The sequence below is a fragment of the Tupaia chinensis genome, unplaced genomic scaffold (assembly GCF_000334495.1).
Source record: "Tupaia chinensis unplaced genomic scaffold, TupChi_1.0 Scaffold000528_1, whole genome shotgun sequence".
Lineage (NCBI taxonomy): Eukaryota > Metazoa > Chordata > Mammalia > Scandentia > Tupaiidae > Tupaia > Tupaia belangeri.
The window spans coordinates 2,834,570-2,842,492 of record NW_006160041.1 but is presented as its reverse complement, the minus strand read 5'-3'; the positions used below and the strand labels follow the sequence as shown (position 1 = coordinate 2,842,492).

Here is a 7,923-nt window from a genome sequence, read left to right as displayed (position 1 = left end):
AACGAATGAATAAATAAAATTAAATAAATAATTCTTAAAATAAATAAAAAATAAATAAAGGTGCAGGGAGAAGAGCAACTTTACAGTGGAGAAATCCGGCAAACACTATCTCAGCCCGGTGATCAAGGTCAACAGCAACAATGAGAAGTCACGTTGACAGTATGTACCCTTGGTGTGATGTGATGAGCACACTCCAGCTCTGTGGTCTACTCCCCCAAAACCCGCAACCCCAATCAAATCACGTGAAACACATCAAACAAGCCCCAGTTGATGGACGTGCTACAAAATGCCTGACCAGGTATTTGTAGAAATCATCAAAAGCAAGGAAAGTTTGAGAAATTGTCAGAGCCGAAAAGAGCTTAAATGCAATGTGGTAACCTGGGTGAGATCCTGTAGCAGAAGGATAATAGGAAATAATAAGAAAATCTGAATAAAGTATGAGCACTAGTTAATAATTTTGTATGATGCTGGTTCTTCCACTGTAACAAGTGTCACATTCTAATGTAAAATGTTAATGCTAGGCAACACTGTATTTATGCCTTAGTCTGGCAGTTCCCCACCTTCTCCACACCAGGAACCAGGGACCAGCCTCATGGAAGACAATGCCTCCATGGAATTGGTCGGGGGGCATGGTCCTGGGGTGACTCAGATGTACCACATCCACCATGTACCCCATTTCTACCACAACCACTTTGCAATATAGAATTAAATAATCACACAGTAGGGTTTGTGCTCTCATGAGCAACCAATACCACCGATGGTCTGAGAGAAGGCAGAGCCCAGGCAGCAATGTGAGTAGATGTAGATGGGAGCAGCTGCAAACACTGAAAAGGTCTCACTCACGCAACTGCCACCCACCCCCCGCAGTGTGGTTCATGGGGTTGGGAGACCCCGACAAGCCACAGACCAGCACCAGTTGCATCCTGGGGGTTGGGGACGCCTGCCTTAATCCATCCAAATTGCCCTAACAAAATATTATAGGTTGGCAGACTCAGAGTCTGGTGAGACCTGGCTTCGAGACAGTGCCTTCTTGATGTCTTCATATGATAGAAGGGGAGCAGGAGCTCCCAAGGTATATTATATAAAAGTGCCAAGCCCAATCATGAGGGCTCACCCCTATGAACCACCACCTCCTGCAAGGTTCTGCTGTCTAATCTATCACCTTCTAGGGACAGGAGTCCAACATAATGAATCTTGGGGGTACACAAACATTCAGATGTATACACACACAAACACATACTATGTATATATATATATATACACACACACATACTATCATATTTATGAGAAAGTCAGAGAAGGTCACCCCTCTACTGCACGTGCAGCCTGCCTGTAGTGTCCCACCCCATGACTACAGGCAGACAACAGCCATCCATACTTCCTGCCCAGGACCCCTCCCTGACCTGATCCCTGCACTGAGTCAGGGACCTCAGCCGCCTCTGGTATAGGGCACAGTTAGCATAGCCAGCCTGTTCTGGGGTGGAGGGAGAAGGGAGCCAGCTGTGTCTCTCAGCTCAAGGGTGTCTATAGCAACTGGGCCACCATGGAGACAGGCTCCCTAGACCAGGAGGAGCTGACCCACCTCTGCCTGAAGTTTCCCCTGGAAAAGTAGCTGTCTGACCTCCAGCCACTTCACCAGGGTTAACCTTGGGGTCGTTAAGGAAGATGTGTGGCCGTGCTGTCATCAAATGCCAGTGTTGGCCCCCAGGATGAAGAGCATAGTTCTTTGGACTCAGCTGCCTCTCATGCTGCCTAGTCAAAGCATGTGAGCTGCTCTAGGTGGGACACCCACCCACACCAGTCCAAGCTGTGGAACTCTGCACGGAAGCCCAGTGTATACCATGACAGCAACCCAGGGTCAACCGGGAAAGTCAGCTCCGAGGTCCTGCATCTCTACAAGAAAGTATCGAGCGTCTCAAGTCAGATAAAGAAGCCAACAGTGCTACAAAATGCCAGAATAAACTATGTGAAGCATGGGGAACTCAAAGACCTATTTAACAAAGTGGATTAAGACAGAGGTGGCAGAGTGAGTCTAGAGGAATTGCAGCTTGGCCTGTTCAGTCATGAGCCTGACTCACTTCCAGAATCTTCCACTCTGGTCAAACCAAGTAGGTCCTGGTCTCTTTACTGTGTCCTGGAGAAGAGCTGCCTCACCACCATGACCTCATCCCTCATGTTCTGGCCTGAGCCCCTTCTCCAGAGTCAACAACACCAGTTTCACTTTTCCTGAGCAGGCTGTCACTGCGTGGGCCCAGAAGGGGCTTCAGAACAGCCTGGAGATCTTGCAGAGCCTGGATTTCAGTGTGGACCAGAAGGCAAGCCTTTCAGAGCTGGCCTGGGCCTTTGACAATGAGCTCATGGCAGTTGGCAGTGTCATCCAGTAGACAGCGTTGTCTGGCCACCACCAGGAGCTGAGCTACTCCCTGGGCCCTTGACAATGAGCTCATGGCAGTTGGCAATGTCATCCAGTAGACAGTGTTGTCTGGCCACCACCAGGAGCTGAGCTACTCTATTCCACAGGCAGGTGGAACAGCTGGGCAGGCAGTGAGACAAGGCCAGGCAGGACCTGGAGAGAGCCGAGAAGAGATTTATGAAGACAATAGAAGCTGACACTCCACCCCTGGGGCAGCTGAGAGCCAAGAAAATTGAGCACCTGGAGCAAAGCGACAGGTGAAGCTGAGCCTCTGGGGGCCAAGGTAAAGATAAGAGCTGCTCTGAGAGTGGGCCCATAACAAGTGGCTCTTAGCAGAGCTGGAGGCCTGGGGCATGGCTGCATGTGCCGGCACAATCCCATGGGGACCTGGGCAGACATGGCCAGTGGCCAGCAGGTGTCATTTGGTTCTGGCATGATTCCACTCCAGTAAGTATAGAAACAGAGATAATGATGGAGCAAGTTAAGAAACATTACCAAGACTGCAGTTGGAGACCAAGGTAAATTACTATGAGAAGAAAATCAAGGTAATGAAAAGGAACTTTGAGAAACAGACTGGAGATGCAGCATGCTCACAAGCTTGAAGTCAGAACGATGGAGAATCAGGAAACAGATCCGAAGATGCTCCCACAAAGCAGGAGGTCATCTAGGGCCTGCAGGAGCGACTGCGAGGTGCAGCCCTGAGCCCGCAGCCTGCATTGCACTCTCTGTCCTGGCTGGGCAGCTTCAGGAGGAGCTGCACCTGGAGTGGCAGAACCAGCTGCAGCAGGTAAGGAGAGAGGCAGAGGTGGAGCTGAGCTGTAGCTGTCCCTCTTGGTAGGACACCACTGTTAGCACCTGTCTCTGCAGCATCAGCATGACAAAGACAAGTTTCTGCAGCAGCACCTGCTGCAGATGAATGAGAGGGTGGAGCAGCTGGACCTAGGGAAGGGAGCCAGCAAGGGAGGACAGGGAGAAGGAGTCCTCAGTGCTATGGCGAGCAGCACAGCAGGAGCTGATGAGTGAAGAGCAAGTGCAGATCTGTAAGTCACTTGCCCTCAAGAAGAAATTATAATAGAACTCACCAACAGAAAGCAAGTGGAAAGGCTTGTCCAGGAAGTGGAGATGCTATGGGCCTACCTGACAGGTGCCCATGGCCCTGCGCCCCTGTGTCCAGGAAAGAGGGAACAGTCCCCACCCACTGGAACCCAGAGATGCTGGAGATGGAGGAGATGGGCCTGGCCATGGGCAAGCCAAGTGCAGGGATGTTCCAGGCTGGCCTTGCTGTGTGAATGCTAAGCAGAGCTCAGTCCCTGCCCTGGCACATCCAAAGGGGCCTCAGAGAGAACTGTTGGGGCTCAATGCCAAGGAGGTGGCTTCTGTTCCCTCAGAGAGGTGGTCATTCATGCAGCCATGCGGGGTAGACAGGGAATCATCCTGTCTACAGAGGCATCCCTTCTGCCAGAGGCCCAGTGAGCCTGAGCCAGCCTGAAGCCGAGAGCTGCTTTTGTTAGGAATGGAGGACAAGACCTCACTGGCTCAGTCCCAGATGTTGCTGCCTCAGCTGAGTCCAGCAGCCTAGAAGGGAGGAGCAAGCAGACAGCCCAGGCAGGGGGCCAGCTCCTGTTGGTCAACAGTGAGAGTGTCCTAGAGCCTGGGCCACAGGGAGGTGATCTCGGAGTAAGTCAGCAAGAGCTTGAAGCTGCACAGATGGGGAAGCTAAGGTTTTAAAGAGAGACAAGGAAAACACCTGTTTTGAAACCGCAGTGCTCAATAAACATTAGAAATCCAAGGATGTCCCATGTGGCAGACTATGCAGTTCAAGTACCGAAACCAGTGGTCAGGTCCTAGAAGCAGTGGTTTGAAAAACATGACAGGCACATGTGCATTTGTACCCAAAAGGAGGGAGAGATAGAGGAGAAGGACTGCTGTGTGACCATGTCCCATGGGGTGGGAGTGCTTTCTCTCTCTCTGCCTCTCTCTCACTCTCATTCTCTCCCTCTCCCTTCCTAGCAAATGCATGTGCCCTCTGGAAAATTTTTGAAAGGAAGGAAAGGAAACAGAAAGGAAAGAAGGAAAGGCATGGAGGAATTGTTCCACCTCAACCACAGGGTCCTTTAGCGGGGAGGGGAGACTTCTACTCACCTATCCTAAAAGGAGAAAGACCACTTCACCACTCAGCTGTAACACAGAGACTACAGGAGGGCGAGTGCTAAGAGGAGCAGCAGGGGAACCAAATCCAGAAGCCTGACGTTGAACTTGAATGTGTGAATAAGGAATGCCAAAACCTGAGACTGCCATAGTCGGAGCTGACAAAGAACATTAAGACCAGGAAGAACATGAAAAACAGCGTAAAGCCACAGAAGAGTGGGAAGATGGTAGAAATGACTTGGAAGGATATGGCGATGCTTCTACAAGAGAAAGAAGATGAGCTGGGAGAACAAGTTGAAAAGAACACAAAGTCCAATTTGCTACTCAAGGAGCTCAATGTGGAAAATGCTCACCTGATGTAAGCACTTCGGATCCCTGAAGAGAATCAACAAGATACTAAGAAAAATAAAATAAAATAAAAGGCTGCATCTTGGAAGAAAAGTTTGAACTCTCAACAAGCTAATCGGCAGGATGCCTCTAGCATCCCTCTCCACATAGGACAGCTAGTTTTCCTAGAGTGCATCTTACAGGGCATCTTAATTTTTTTTTACATGCAATCATTGTGTATCATTACAATATACCAAATGAATTTTCCCAGCCTGAATACACCATATATTGGTTCATTCAAAAAAGAAAAAAATGTGAAATGATCTCTATTTGCAGATGACATGATTATGTACATAGAAAACTCAAAAGAATCTGCCAAAAAAAAAAACTTCTGAAAGTGATAAACTGTCAGGAGACAATATCAACATACAACAATCTAAAGCATTTCTATCCACAAACAACAAGCAGACTAATGTAGAATAGAAGAAAGCAGTCCTGTTTACAATAACCAGAAAACGTATACAATACCCAGGAATAAGCCTAACCAAAGAAGTCAAAGATTTCTATAAGGAAAACTATGAAAAAATAAAAACAGGAGATTGAGGATGACACAAAGTGGAAAGAAAGTAGAAAGATGACACAAAAAAATAAAACCACTGTAGGGACCAGCAGTTAGCATAACGGCTATGTCACTGGGCTCCCACTTAGTCGACCGCAGTTCGAGTCCCGGACCCGGTGGCTTAAACTCACGCCGGGCGCGTGTGCGTGCGTGCCCAAGATCCCGAGAGGAGAATGGAGGAGAAGGGATTGTAGCGTGGCCACCCCCCCAGGGGGTGATTTCCTGCTTTCTGTCTCTCTGTCTGTCTCTGTCTGTCTGGCGAGCGCACGCGCCCTATAGCAAAAACCTCTCAAAAAAAAAAATCAAAATAAAAACACTGCAGTGTGTGGCTCTCTACTTGTCAGTCATGCATTCCCAGATACATGAGAATTGTGACTGTGTTCACCATGTAAGCATGTACTGAATGTTCACTATGTGCCAGATGCTGAGGAAATAAGCATGTTGCAAAAGACTACACTTAGGGGACTGCTCGATGGTGTAATGGCTATGTCAACATGGTTGACCACAGTTTAAGTCCCAGATCTGGAGGCTTGAAACTCACACTGGGCATGTGTGTGTGTGCCCAAAATCCAGAGAGGAGAATGGAAGAGAAGGGGTTGTAGCGTGGCCATCCCCTTGGAAGGTGATTTCCCTCTCTCTCTCTCTCTCTCTCTCTCTCTCTCTCACACACACATATGCCCTATAGCAAAAAATCTCTCTCTAAATTAAAAAAAAGACTACCCTTTTATTAGCAATCCTAGGTTACTTTCCTATGTAAAATTTCCAATTTTGCTAACTCTCTGGTGGAACAGATTCTGAGGGCTCTCAGCAAAGAATGACTACGAGAGTGGTTAAAGAAAATAGTTTCAGGATTGTCCTCTGGCCTCAGCTGCAAAGATTAAAATGTGAAATCAGGGCTCCGCACAGTTTTACTATCTCCCTATTACTTTGGGCTTAGATGATTAGAACTCTTGATATAGCAGATCTATGCATACATTCCAGAATATGCAGATAGAAGGCTGCATCATTGGTTTTGATGAGTTTATGAACCTTGTATTAGATGCAGAAGAGATTCATTCTAAAACAAAGTCAAGAAAACAACTGGGTTGAATCATGTTAAAAGGAAGTAATATTCTTCTACAAAATGTCTCCATCTAGAAATAATAAATGAAGTGAAAACTTGTTGAGAAGACAGTTTATTCCCTTTGTGAAACATATAGTTCTGAAATTTTGTTCATATTGTTTTGGTTACCTTTATCTTATTACCAATTGGCAATAAATGCTGTGGGATTGTTTTCATTTTTTAAAAAATCAACGTCATTTATCTTGTACTGTCTTGTAATTCATTTTGAGTTAGTAAACATTGATAGAGCATGTATCAGACACCATGTTTGTGCCGTGTGACACATAGACATAAGACATGATCCTCACCTTAAGAAGTTCACAATCTTGCAGGAAAGTAGCCATAAAAGCTACAGTCCTACACAGCTGCTTGTCTCATCTGCTCTGTGGGATTCCTGAGGGTAAAGGCAAAAGTCTAATACAGGGGTCCTCCCCCTCCCCCATTGTTAGGAATTCGGCTGCACAGCAGGGGATGAGTGATGGACAAGTGGGCGAAGTTTCATCTGTATTTACAGCCACTCCCCATTGCTTGCATCACCACCTGAGGTCCACCTCCTGTCAGATCAACAGTGTCATTAGATTCTCATTGAGCACTAACTACTGTGAGCTACACATGTGAGGGATCTAGGCTGTGCACTCTTCATAAACCATACCGCCTCCTTCATCTGTGGAAAAATTGTCTCCCATGGAACTAATCCCTTTGACAAAAAGGTTGGGGACTGCTGTTTTAATCCTTCATGTGTGCCACTCCACCCCTACAGTGCTGAGGACATCGTAGGCACCCCAGAGATTGCATTGAACTGAAACCAGAGGAGGCAGAGCTATATGGCACCTAAAGGACCAAAAAGCTTCCATGAGAACATGTCTCCACAAATGCGATTGGCACCCATCTAGGACCGCATTGAGCAACTTCTTCTATAAAACAATGGCAAAGTAAATAGCAGTTATCCTCTTTGGGAAAAAAAAAAATTTTTAAGGGAGCAATCATATATAAGTTCCTCTACCTTTTGTTTTGTTTTGTTCTGTTTTGTTTTGTTTTATTCAAACTTTTGCTTTGTGGTATCCAGAAGTCCATGGTAATGCAAAAGTACAGGAAAAGAAAGGGGGAGAGGGCCAAGAAACACATTCTGAACAATTAGGAAGTAATGATGACTTGGCAAAAATAACTATTGACAACAAACAGGCAAGGGAATACTTGCAAAATGTGAATACACAAAATCAGCAAATTGTAGGATTTTTGAATTACTGAGTCTTTAGGGGAAATATACTGATGTCTAACAATTTTGAAAAGTGATGGAAAACAGAGGGGCAGAAA

The 7,923-nt window shown here is 46.6% G+C and overlaps 1 pseudogene; it reads left to right on the top strand.

Annotated features, from left to right (window-relative positions):
• The first annotated feature begins 286 nt into the window (after positions 1–286).
• On the top strand, positions 287–2,674 carry LOC102489402 (ninein-like protein; annotated as a pseudogene).
• The last annotated feature ends 5,249 nt before the right edge of the window (positions 2,675–7,923 follow it).